Here is a 13,707-nt window from a genome sequence, read left to right as displayed (position 1 = left end):
CGGTGAATTAATATTGCTACACCCCTACTATGCGTGGTATGAGAAGAGTGGAACACTTGGCCCACCCAGCTCCTCCTTAGTTTCAAGTGTTCCAAGTCATTCAGGTGGGTTTCAGACAATAAAGCAATCTGTGTTTTCTCTTTTTTAAGAAATGTAAGAACCTTTTGCCTTTTAACCACATTATTAAACCCTTTGACATTTAGGGAGACAATTTTAAGATCACTCATATCGAGATGAGATGAGAGTTGCAAGCTAGATTCGTATCACAATAAGGAGACATGATGCACACACTATAGGTAGGAAGAAATCGGGACATCTGTGTATGATGTATGGATGGCTTCAATACTAGGATTGCATATAAAAGAAAAAATGAGTGAACGGTGCTAACGCAGCATCCATCCCTAACTGATGGAGCCATGAACAAAGAACCCCAAAACATTCCTAAACCCAAACCTACCCACCCCCCTAACCCCTGAAGCAGACCAACGAAGTGGCCTGATGTTAGAACAGTAGCGGGACACATGGGACTGAGCTAGAACGTCACTGCTAGGAAGAGAAAGAAAAAAAAGAAGAAAAGAAAGAGTTCCCCTCCATCCCCCCGCACACCATGAGCCAAAATGATTTACAACCTTAGGTTATAGTCAGTAGTGACCAATGCAACCGAAGTCAACTGAATCGTACTACAATGCCATACTGAGATGGTAAGAGAGCAATAAGAAAATGAAATATAGGTAGAGCAGGCATCTATAGCTCTGCACAGCAGTAATCACTTAGGAAATATTACACTGCCTATACTGCTTTTTATGCAAAACATTTGCAAAGTACCATTCAAACATATGTAGTTCTGATATTAGTAAATAACAGCAACATTTGCAAGTGCGTGGACAACGGTCCACATTATAATGCTAAATAAAATATGGAGAAAGAAAGCCATTTGAATAACATTAGAGCAAAAATAGTGATTGATTCACCTCATCCAAAAAAAACGCTTGTTTCCAGTTAAAAGAAGGAAAAGAAGAAAAAAAGTCGAGAGTATAAGTTCAGCATTGATGATTGACTGTCCATCGGAATTTGTTTTAGAAGTTGCAACATTTAAGCAACTTAAGGAAGAAGAAAAAAAGAATGATGTAATAAAGGCGTTGAGCTACAAAAAAGAGAAAAAAAAATCGCACAGAATACCCCGAAGGTATAGCAATAGGCGTCGGGCATAACTCAGGCTTTAAATTCAAGAAGGAAAAAAAAAAAAAAAAGAAAAAAAGAGGACTTTGACTTTAAACAGTTTCAAAAGATGTCAAACCTTAAAACACAATTTTAGTATTATAACATAAATTGCCCGACACAACCATATTTAGACTATATACCACATACAATAAAGACGGTAATAAGGCGTTCATAACCATCAGCATACCTCGATCACTGTAGGATTTTCAACCGAAATTGTGCGTCTCTTATTGCCAGAATTAGGCGCTATAGCTTTTCCATTTCATCCTAGTCCATCCAGGAAAGCAAGCGCGTCCTCCGGAGTACGGAATGAGTGATTTTTCCCTTCATGGGTGAAAGTCAGAGTAGCGGGGAAGCGCATGGAAAACCTCATGCTCTTTTGAATGAGCCGTTCGCAAACACCGTTAAACGCCCGGCGCATCTCTTTGACTCCGACTGCCAGATCCTGACGGATAGTTATCTTCTGTCCCCCGTGTGTTAGTGTTCCTTTCTCCTTAGCTGCGGCAAGGATCCTCAGCTTGTCTCTCGAGTTGTGCAATTTAATAACTACCGCGCGGGGCCGGTCAGAGTTTGGTGGCCCGAGTGTCCTGTGGGCACGGTCAATTTTGATGACACCCCGCTTGGTCTCCAGGCCCAGCAGATTAGGCAACCAGCTCTCGAAAAACCTGACTGGCTCCCTGCCCTCCACGTTTTCTTTAAGGTTGTAGATTAATATATTATCCCTCCGGCTGCGACCTTCCAAATCCATGCTCCTCTCAGTCAAAGAACGCACCTTCACCTCCAGTGATGTTACCCTGGACTCCAGAGCCGTCACACTATCCTCTGTTGCGGATGCACGGGTCTCAACTTCTGTGATGCGCTTTGTGTTGGCCTCCAGCAGTGAAGAGATGTTTTTGAGTTGAACTGAAAACTCATCAAACTTCTTCTCCATCATGGCAGATATCTTCTCACTAACAGACTGGGATATGTCCATAGCAAGGGTATCAGGCTCCACTTCATGCGTCTTACCAGGCGGCGAGTCATGGCTAGCTGGTAAAGTTACCTTGCTAGCTTGCGCAGCATTCTTATTTTGCTCTTTAGCTGGCTGCTTCCCTCCGGGTTTGGCGGCTTTACTCGTCATAGCTTCGTTCTTAATGTTGTTGGACAAACTTTAGTAAGGTTGTAACTCCGAAAAATGTGTATTAAATAAGCAATATGGCTCAATAGTGGCGGAGCTCAGCGGTGGCCGACTGCTCAGGGTGACAGCATCACGTGACCCCCCTTTTACGGTATTTCTAAAAACTATCATAGTTATTTGTAAGAAAACGTTTATATTTGTAAAGTAAAGTAAAGTAAAAAGTAAAACAGGAAGTAAGAAAGTAAAACAGGAAGTAAAACAGGAAGTAAAACAGGAACAGATCAATGATGATTTTCTTTATATCCTCCCCAGTCCTCTCAGATATCCCGGCTACACAAAGGTTCCATCGTCTCGAGTAGGCGTCCATGTCGTTAACTTTGTCCCTAAGCTCCGTGCTCGCTTTCCCCAGGGTTGAAGCTTCAGCCTGGAGAGTGCTCACCTGGCCAGACATGTCTTCCATCCGTCCCCACAGAGCCTCCAGTGAGTCAGTGACATTTTTCGTTGTTTTAGTGTTTTCTTTAACTGCATCTTCGAGGGTTTGGAGACGCTTAAGGGACTCAATTTGTCTCTTCTCAATTCTCTCAAGGATGCTTAATGATATCTGGTCATAGTCCTCCACCTCATCACTCTGCGGTTTTTTGCTCTTCTTGGATTTTGGAACTTCAGGTAGCTGCTCCAAAGTCGGTTCACTTCCCTCGGCAATAAGGTTATCCATGACCTCAAGTTGTTCAAACAGGCAGTTTCGTGCATAGGAGTGCATCGTATTAATAAAATTTCTTTTGTCCATTACCTTCCGTGTGATGAATCCCAGCTCGAGGCAAAAAGTTTGTGAAGCACGTGGAGGAGGCGTTCCTCCGCTTGTTTTACGACTTCCTTAAAGTCTTTTCTTTCAATACCTGAGCAGGTAATACAAGGCCTCAGTATCTTGGCTTTTTTCCATAGAGGTAAAAGCTTTTAAAAGGGTTTTTTTTTTTTTAGTTTATTAAGTTAGTCATGCAGTGCCACAAGGACCACTGTCTTAGGACGTCATCCTCTCACTTCTTTTTTACTTCCTTACTTCATTTGTTACTTCCTTATTCTGGTTTTACGTTTTGACTTCCGGTTTAACTTTTTACTTCCGGTTTAACTTTTTTTTACTTCCGGTTTAACTTTTTTACTTCCTTTTTTACTTCCGGTCTAAATTTTTTACTTCCGGTCTAACTTTTTTACTTCCGGTCTAACTTTTTTACTTCCGGTTTAACTTTTTTTACTTCCGGTTTAACTTTTTTACTTCCGGTCTAACTTTTTTACTTCCGGTTTAACTTTTTTTTACTTCCGGTTTAACTTTTTTTTACTTCCGGTTTAACTTTTTTTACTTCCGGTTTAACTTTTTTACTTCCTTTTTTACTTCCTCTTTACTTCCTTACTTCATTTGTTACTTCCCTTCCTTTTTTACTTCCTTATTCCGGTTTTACGTTTTTACTTCCGTTTTAACTTTTTACTTCCGGTTTTACTTGCTGTTTTACGTTTTACTTCCGGTTTTACTTTTTTACTTCCGGTTTAACTTTTTATTTCCGGTTTTACTTCCTCTTTACTTCCTTACTTCATTTGTTACTTCCCTTCCTTTTTTACTTCCTTATTCCGGTTTTACGTTTTTTCTTCCGGTTTTACTTTTTACTTCCGGTTTTACTTCCAGTTTTATGTTGTTGTTGTTTTTTAAAGTTTTTTTCCAAATGTCAATCACCTGTAGATGAGCTTTGGTGGCCTTCAGTGGACATCAATTCCAAACTTATTATTTATGGGTACATTTTCTTTCTTTTTTTTCTTCCCTTTCTTTACACTTTAAAACATAAACATTTTTGTAGGTGTTTACAAAAGTGTCAGAGACACATGGTTACAGTATTACTTTGACTGATCATGGATACATTTAATAAAATGTGAGCAAATGACCAATTATCATATAAACTTCAGGAGGTATTTACAGTGAACCCTCGCTATATCGCGGTTCACCTTTCGCGACTTCGCTGTTTCGCAGATTTTTTTAGTGCAGTTTTTTTTTTTTTTACAGTGCATTGTGTTCTGCATCCTGATTGGCTAAGGGACTGTAGACCAATTTCAACAGTCTCCGTGCCTCGTCTCTGTACAGCTTGCCAAATTTACATTTGCAATTTTCTCCATGACAAAACACACAATGTCGACAAGGGTGGCATGTCTGTTTATAAGAATCTTCTTGCCCAGAAGAAAAAAGAGCGCTAACAACTACCCATAACTATGTTATAATAACTTATTATTTTACAGTATTTCTAAAAACTATCATAGTTATTTGTAAGAAAACGTTTATATTTGTAAAGTAAAGTAAAGTAAAAAGTAAAACAGGAAGTAAGAAAGTAAAACAGGAAGTAAAACAGGAAGTAAAACAGGAAGTAAAAAGTTTTATTTATATAGCGCTGTTATATAACACAATGGCCAATACATAATAAAAACAAAGTACAGAACAATAGCAAGACATACATAAAATGAATAGAGTAGAGCAAAGGATGTAAGTAAGGAACAAAGTAAAACAGTGTGAGCTATACTATTTGAATTGGTGGTCAGTTACAGTTAGTTATTGTGATGTATTTTTAACTACTAAGGATATTAGAGTGTATATCATGTAATTACAGCACATGCTGCTGAATGGTGAAGATGACTAGAATCCTAAAAACCCAATTGATGCAAAAATTAGATTATAGTTTAGTCCAGGGGTGCACCTGGGTGTTTAGTGTGGAGGTGCTAACTCAAACTCCACGTACTCCGGTGGTAGTTAAACTCCGTTTGACACAGGTTGCATTTTACTTTTGACTTGTCAACTGAACCGTCTCGAAGTTTGTTTGTTTTTTACTTCCTGTTTTACTTCCTGTTTTACTTATTTACTTCCTGTTTTACTTCCTGTTTTACTTTCTTACTTCCTGTTTTACTTTTTACTTTACTTTACTTACTTTTAATGATTTTAAAGCTGATTATCATTTTAATATTGTATGTTTTAATGTTTCTCAAATTACGGTTTTCTTTTTTTACGTAAAGAACATTGAGTTGCCATTGTGTACGAAATGAGCTAAAAATAAAACCTTTTACTTCCGGTTTTACTTCCTTTTTACTTCCTTACTTCATTTGTTACTTCCCTTCCTTTTTTACTTCCTTATTCCGGTTTTACGTTTTTACTTCCGGTTTTACTTTTTACTTCCGGTTTTACTTCCAGTTTTATGTTGTTGTTGTTTTTTAAAGTTTTTTTTCCAAATGTCAATCACCTGTAGATGAGCTTTGGTGGCCTTCAGTGGACATCAATTCCAAACTTATTATTTATGGGTACATTTTCTTTCTTTTTTTTCTTCCCTTTCTTTACACTTTAAAACATAAACATTTTTGTAGGTGTTTACAAAAGTGTCAGAGACACATGGTTACAGTATTACTTTGACTGATCATGGATACATTTAATAAAATGTGAGCAAATGACCAATTATCATATAAACTTCAGGAGGTATTTACAGTGAACCCTCGCTATATCGCGGTTCACCTTTCGCGACTTCGCTGTTTCGCAGATTTTTTTAGTGCAGTTTTTTTTTTTTTTTACAGTGCATTGTGTTCTGCATCCTGATTGGCTAAGGGACTGTAGACCAATTTCAACAGTCTCCGTGCCTCGTCTCTGTACAGCTTGCCAAATTTACATTTGCAATTTTCTCCATGACAAAACACACAATGTCGACAAGGGTGGCATGTCTGTTTATAAGAATCTTCTTGCCCAGAAGAAAAAAGAGCGCTAACAACTACCCATAACTATGTTATAATAACTTATTATTTTACGGTATTTCTAAAAACTATCATAGTTATTTGTAAGAAAACGTTTATATTTGTAAAGTAAAGTAAAGTAAAAAGTAAAACAGGAAGTAAGAAAGTAAAACAGGAAGTAAAACAGGAAGTAAAACAGGAACAGATCAATGATGATTTTCTTTATATCCTCCCCAGTCCTCTCAGATATCCCGGCTACACAAAGGTTCCATCGTCTCGAGTAGGCGTCCATGTCGTTAACTTTGTCCCTAAGCTCCGTGCTCGCTTTCCCCAGGGTTGAAGCTTCAGCCTGGAGAGTGCTCACCTGGCCAGACATGTCTTCCATCCGTCCCCACAGAGCCTCCAGTGAGTCAGTGACATTTTTCGTTGTTTTAGTGTTTTCTTTAACTGCATCTTCGAGGGTTTGGAGACGCTTAAGGGACTCAATTTGTCTCTTCTCAATTCTCTCAAGGATGCTTAATGATATCTGGTCATAGTCCTCCACCTCATCACTCTGCGGTTTTTTGCTCTTCTTGGATTTTGGAACTTCAGGTAGCTGCTCCAAAGTCGGTTCACTTCCCTCGGCAATAAGGTTATCCATGACCTCAAGTTGTTCAAACAGGCAGTTTCGTGCATAGGAGTGCATCGTATTAATAAAATTTCTTTTGTCCATTACCTTCCGTGTGATGAATCCCAGCTCGAGGCAAAAAGTTTGTGAAGCACGTGGAGGAGGCGTTCCTCCGCTTGTTTTACGACTTCCTTAAAGTCTTTTCTTTCAATACCTGAGCAGGTAATACAAGGCCTCAGTATCTTGGCTTTTTTCCATAGAGGTAAAAGCTTTTAAAAGGTTTTTTTTTTTTTAGTTTATTAAGTTAGTCATGCAGTGCCACAAGGACCACTGTCTTAGGACGTCATCCTCTCACTTCTTTTTTACTTCCTTACTTCATTTGTTACTTCCTTATTCTGGTTTTACGTTTTGACTTCCGGTTTAACTTTTTACTTCCGGTTTAACTTTTTTTTACTTCCGGTTTAACTTTTTTACTTCCTTTTTTACTTCCGGTCTAAATTTTTTACTTCCGCTCTAACTTTTTTACTTCCGGTTTAACTTTTTTACTTCCGGTCTAAATTTTTTACTTCCGGTTTAACTTTTTTACTTCCGGTTTAACTTTTTACTTCCGGTTTAACTTTTTTTACTTCCTTTTTTACTTCCGGTCTAACTTTTTTACTTCCGGTCTAACTTTTTTACTTCCGGTCTAACTTTTTTACTTCCGGTCTAACTTTTTTACTTCCGGTCTAACTTTTTTACTTCCGGTTTAACTTTTTTTTACTTCCGGTTTAACTTTTTTACTTCCGGTTTAACTTTTTTTACTTCCGGTTTAACTTTTTTACTTCCTTTTTTACTTCCTGTTTTACTTTCTTACTTCATTTGTTACTTCCCTTCCTTTTTTACTTCCTTATTCCGGTTTTACGTTTTTACTTCCGGTTTAACTTTTTACTTCCGGTTTTACTTGCTGTTTTACGTTTTACTTCCGGTTTTACTTTTTTACTTCCGGTTTAACTTTTTATTTCCGGTTTTACTTCCTCTTTACTTCCTTACTTCATTTGTTACTTCCCTTCCTTTTTTACTTCCTTATTCCGGTTTTACGTTTTTACTTCCGGTTTTACTTTTTACTTCCGGTTTTACTTCCAGTTTTATGTTGTTGTTGTTTTTTAAAGTTTTTTTCCAAATGTCAATCACCTGTAGATGAGCTTTGGTGGCCTTCAGTGGACATCAATTCCAAACTTATTATTTATGGGTACATTTTCTTTCTTTTTTTTCTTCCCTTTCTTTACACTTTAAAACATAAACATTTTTGTAGGTGTTTACAAAAGTGTCAGAGACACATGGTTACAGTATTACTTTGACTGATCATGGATACATTTAATAAAATGTGAGCAAATGACCAATTATCATATAAACTTCAGGAGGTATTTACAGTGAACCCTCGCTATATCGCGGTTCACCTTTCGCGACTTCGCTGTTTCGCAGATTTTTTTAGTGCAGTTTTTTTTTTTTTTACAGTGCATTGTGTTCTGCATCCTGATTGGCTAAGGGACTGTAGACCAATTTCAACAGTCTCCGTGCCTCGTCTCTGTACAGCTTGCCAAATTTACATTTGCAATTTTCTCCATGACAAAACACACAATGTCGACAAGGGTGGCATGTCTGTTTATAAGAATCTTCTTGCCCAGAAGAAAAAAGAGCGCTAACAACTACCCATAACTATGTTATAATAACTTATTATTTTACAGTATTTCTAAAAACTATCATAGTTATTTGTAAGAAAACGTTTATATTTGTAAAGTAAAGTAAAGTAAAAAGTAAAACAGGAAGTAAGAAAGTAAAACAGGAAGTAAAACAGGAAGTAAAAAGTTTTATTTATATAGCGCTGTTATATAACACAATGGCCAATACATAATAAAAACAAAGTACAGAACAATAGCAAGACATACATAAAATGAATAGAGTAGAGCAAAGGATGTAAGTAAGGAACAAAGTAAAACAGTGTGAGCTATACTATTTGAATTGGTGGTCAGTTACAGTTAGTTATTGTGATGTATTTTTAACTACTAAGGATATTAGAGTGTATATCATGTAATTACAGCACATGCTGCTGAATGGTGAAGATGACTAGAATCCTAAAAACCCAATTGATGCAAAAATTAGATTATAGTTTAGTCCAGGGGTGCACCTGGGTGTTTAGTGTGGAGGTGCTAACTCAAACTCCACGTACTCCGGTGGTAGTTAAACTCCGTTTGACACAGGTTGCATTTTACTTTTGACTTGTCAACTGAACCGTCTCGAAGTTTGTTTGTTTTTTACTTCCTGTTTTACTTCCTGTTTTACTTATTTACTTCCTGTTTTACTTCCTGTTTTACTTTCTTACTTCCTGTTTTACTTTTTACTTTACTTTACTTACTTTTAATGATTTTAAAGCTGATTATCATTTTAATATTGTATGTTTTAATGTTTCTCAAATTACGGTTTTCTTTTTTTACGTAAAGAACATTGAGTTGCCATTGTGTACGAAATGAGCTAAAAATAAAACCTTTTACTTCCGGTTTAACTTTTTTACTTCCGGTTTTACTTCCTTTTTACTTCCTTACTTCATTTGTTACTTCCCTTCCTTTTTTACTTCCTTATTCCGGTTTTACGTTTTTACTTCCGGTTTTACTTTTTACTTCCGGTTTTACTTCCAGTTTTATGTTGTTGTTGTTTTTTAAAGTTTTTTTCCAAATGTCAATCACCTGTAGATGAGCTTTGGTGGCCTTCAGTGGACATCAATTCCAAACTTATTATTTATGGGTACATTTTCTTTCTTTTTTTTCTTCCCTTTCTTTACACTTTAAAACATAAACATTTTTGTAGGTGTTTACAAAAGTGTCAGAGACACATGGTTACAGTATTACTTTGACTGATCATGGATACATTTAATAAAATGTGAGCAAATGACCAATTATCATATAAACTTCAGGAGGTATTTACAGTGAACCCTCGCTATATCGCGGTTCACCTTTCGCGACTTCGCTGTTTCGCAGATTTTTTTAGTGCAGTTTTTTTTTTTTTTACAGTGCATTGTGTTCTGCATCCTGATTGGCTAAGGGACTGTAGACCAATTTCAACAGTCTCCGTGCCTCGTCTCTGTACAGCTTGCCAAATTTACATTTGCAATTTTCTCCATGACAAAACACACAATGTCGACAAGGGTGGCATGTCTGTTTATAAGAATCTTCTTGCCCAGAAGAAAAAAGAGCGCTAACAACTACCCATAACTATGTTATAATAACTTATTATTTTACAGTATTTCTAAAAACTATCATAGTTATTTGTAAGAAAACGTTTATATTTGTAAAGTAAAGTAAAGTAAAAAGTAAAACAGGAAGTAAGAAAGTAAAACAGGAAGTAAAACAGGAAGTAAAACAGGAAGTAAAAAGTTTTATTTATATAGCGCTGTTATATAACACAATGGCCAATACATAATAAAAACAAAGTACAGAACAATAGCAAGACATACATAAAATGAATAGAGTAGAGCAAAGGATGTAAGTAAGGAACAAAGTAAAACAGTGTGAGCTATACTATTTGAATTGGTGGTCAGTTACAGTTAGTTATTGTGATGTATTTTTAACTACTAAGGATATTAGAGTGTATATCATGTAATTACAGCACATGCTGCTGAATGGTGAAGATGACTAGAATCCTAAAAACCCAATTGATGCAAAAATTAGATTATAGTTTAGTCCAGGGGTGCACCTGGGTGTTTAGTGTGGAGGTGCTAACTCAAACTCCACGTACTCCGGTGGTAGTTAAACTCCGTTTGACACAGGTTGCATTTTACTTTTGACTTGTCAACTGAACCGTCTCGAAGTTTGTTTGTTTTTTACTTCCTGTTTTACTTCCTGTTTTACTTATTTACTTCCTGTTTTACTTCCTGTTTTACTTTCTTACTTCCTGTTTTACTTTTTACTTTACTTTACTTACTTTTAATGATTTTAAAGCTGATTATCATTTTAATATTGTATGTTTTAATGTTTCTCAAATTACGGTTTTCTTTTTTTACGTAAAGAACATTGAGTTGCCATTGTGTACGAAATGAGCTAAAAATAAAACCTTTTACTTCCGGTTTTACTTCCTTTTTACTTCCTTACTTCATTTGTTACTTCCCTTCCTTTTTTACTTCCTTATTCCGGTTTTACGTTTTTACTTCCGGTTTTACTTTTTACTTCCGGTTTTACTTCCAGTTTTATGTTGTTGTTGTTTTTTAAAGTTTTTTTTCCAAATGTCAATCACCTGTAGATGAGCTTTGGTGGCCTTCAGTGGACATCAATTCCAAACTTATTATTTATGGGTACATTTTCTTTCTTTTTTTTCTTCCCTTTCTTTACACTTTAAAACATAAACATTTTTGTAGGTGTTTACAAAAGTGTCAGAGACACATGGTTACAGTATTACTTTGACTGATCATGGATACATTTAATAAAATGTGAGCAAATGACCAATTATCATATAAACTTCAGGAGGTATTTACAGTGAACCCTCGCTATATCGCGGTTCACCTTTCGCGACTTCGCTGTTTCGCAGATTTTTTTAGTGCAGTTTTTTTTTTTTTTTACAGTGCATTGTGTTCTGCATCCTGATTGGCTAAGGGACTGTAGACCAATTTCAACAGTCTCCGTGCCTCGTCTCTGTACAGCTTGCCAAATTTACATTTGCAATTTTCTCCATGACAAAACACACAATGTCGACAAGGGTGGCATGTCTGTTTATAAGAATCTTCTTGCCCAGAAGAAAAAAGAGCGCTAACAACTACCCATAACTATGTTATAATAACTTATTATTTTACGGTATTTCTAAAAACTATCATAGTTATTTGTAAGAAAACGTTTATATTTGTAAAGTAAAGTAAAGTAAAAAGTAAAACAGGAAGTAAGAAAGTAAAACAGGAAGTAAAACAGGAAGTAAAACAGGAACAGATCAATGATGATTTTCTTTATATCCTCCCCAGTCCTCTCAGATATCCCGGCTACACAAAGGTTCCATCGTCTCGAGTAGGCGTCCATGTCGTTAACTTTGTCCCTAAGCTCCGTGCTCGCTTTCCCCAGGGTTGAAGCTTCAGCCTGGAGAGTGCTCACCTGGCCAGACATGTCTTCCATCCGTCCCCACAGAGCCTCCAGTGAGTCAGTGACATTTTTCGTTGTTTTAGTGTTTTCTTTAACTGCATCTTCGAGGGTTTGGAGACGCTTAAGGGACTCAATTTGTCTCTTCTCAATTCTCTCAAGGATGCTTAATGATATCTGGTCATAGTCCTCCACCTCATCACTCTGCGGTTTTTTGCTCTTCTTGGATTTTGGAACTTCAGGTAGCTGCTCCAAAGTCGGTTCACTTCCCTCGGCAATAAGGTTATCCATGACCTCAAGTTGTTCAAACAGGCAGTTTCGTGCATAGGAGTGCATCGTATTAATAAAATTTCTTTTGTCCATTACCTTCCGTGTGATGAATCCCAGCTCGAGGCAAAAAGTTTGTGAAGCACGTGGAGGAGGCGTTCCTCCGCTTGTTTTACGACTTCCTTAAAGTCTTTTCTTTCAATACCTGAGCAGGTAATACAAGGCCTCAGTATCTTGGCTTTTTTCCATAGAGGTAAAAGCTTTTAAAAGGTTTTTTTTTTTTTAGTTTATTAAGTTAGTCATGCAGTGCCACAAGGACCACTGTCTTAGGACGTCATCCTCTCACTTCTTTTTTACTTCCTTACTTCATTTGTTACTTCCTTATTCTGGTTTTACGTTTTGACTTCCGGTTTAACTTTTTACTTCCGGTTTAACTTTTTTTTACTTCCGGTTTAACTTTTTTACTTCCTTTTTTACTTCCGGTCTAAATTTTTTACTTCCGCTCTAACTTTTTTACTTCCGGTTTAACTTTTTTACTTCCGGTCTAAATTTTTTACTTCCGGTTTAACTTTTTTACTTCCGGTTTAACTTTTTACTTCCGGTTTAACTTTTTTACTTCCGGTCTAACTTTTTTACTTCCGGTTTAACTTTTTTACTTCCGGTTTAACTTTTTACTTCCGGTTTAACTTTTTTTACTTCCTTTTTTACTTCCGGTCTAACTTTTTTACTTCCGGTCTAACTTTTTTACTTCCGGTCTAACTTTTTTACTTCCGGTTTAACTTTTTTTTACTTCCGGTTTAACTTTTTTACTTCCGGTTTAACTTTTTTTACTTCCGGTTTAACTTTTTTACTTCCTTTTTTACTTCCTGTTTTACTTTCTTACTTCATTTGTTACTTCCCTTCCTTTTTTACTTCCTTATTCCGGTTTTACGTTTTTACTTCCGGTTTAACTTTTTACTTCCGGTTTTACTTGCTGTTTTACGTTTTACTTCCGGTTTTACTTTTTTACTTCCGGTTTAACTTTTTATTTCCGGTTTTACTTCCTCTTTACTTCCTTACTTCATTTGTTACTTCCCTTCCTTTTTTACTTCCTTATTCCGGTTTTACGTTTTTACTTCCGGTTTTACTTTTTACTTCCGGTTTTACTTCCAGTTTTATGTTGTTGTTGTTTTTTAAAGTTTTTTTCCAAATGTCAATCACCTGTAGATGAGCTTTGGTGGCCTTCAGTGGACATCAATTCCAAACTTATTATTTATGGGTACATTTTCTTTCTTTTTTTTCTTCCCTTTCTTTACACTTTAAAACATAAACATTTTTGTAGGTGTTTACAAAAGTGTCAGAGACACATGGTTACAGTATTACTTTGACTGATCATGGATACATTTAATAAAATGTGAGCAAATGACCAATTATCATATAAACTTCAGGAGGTATTTACAGTGAACCCTCGCTATATCGCGGTTCACCTTTCGCGACTTCGCTGTTTCGCAGATTTTTTTAGTGCAGTTTTTTTTTTTTTTACAGTGCATTGTGTTCTGCATCCTGATTGGCTAAGGGACTGTAGACCAATTTCAACAGTCTCCGTGCCTCGTCTCTGTACAGCTTGCCAAATTTACATTTGCAATTTTCTCCATGACAAAACACACAATGTCGACAAGGGT

This window comes from Scomber japonicus, chromosome 6, assembly GCF_027409825.1.
Source record: "Scomber japonicus isolate fScoJap1 chromosome 6, fScoJap1.pri, whole genome shotgun sequence".
Taxonomy (NCBI): Eukaryota; Metazoa; Chordata; class Actinopteri; order Scombriformes; family Scombridae; genus Scomber; species Scomber japonicus.
The sequence above is the reverse complement of the archived record's forward strand: the minus strand, read 5'-3'. Positions refer to the sequence as shown.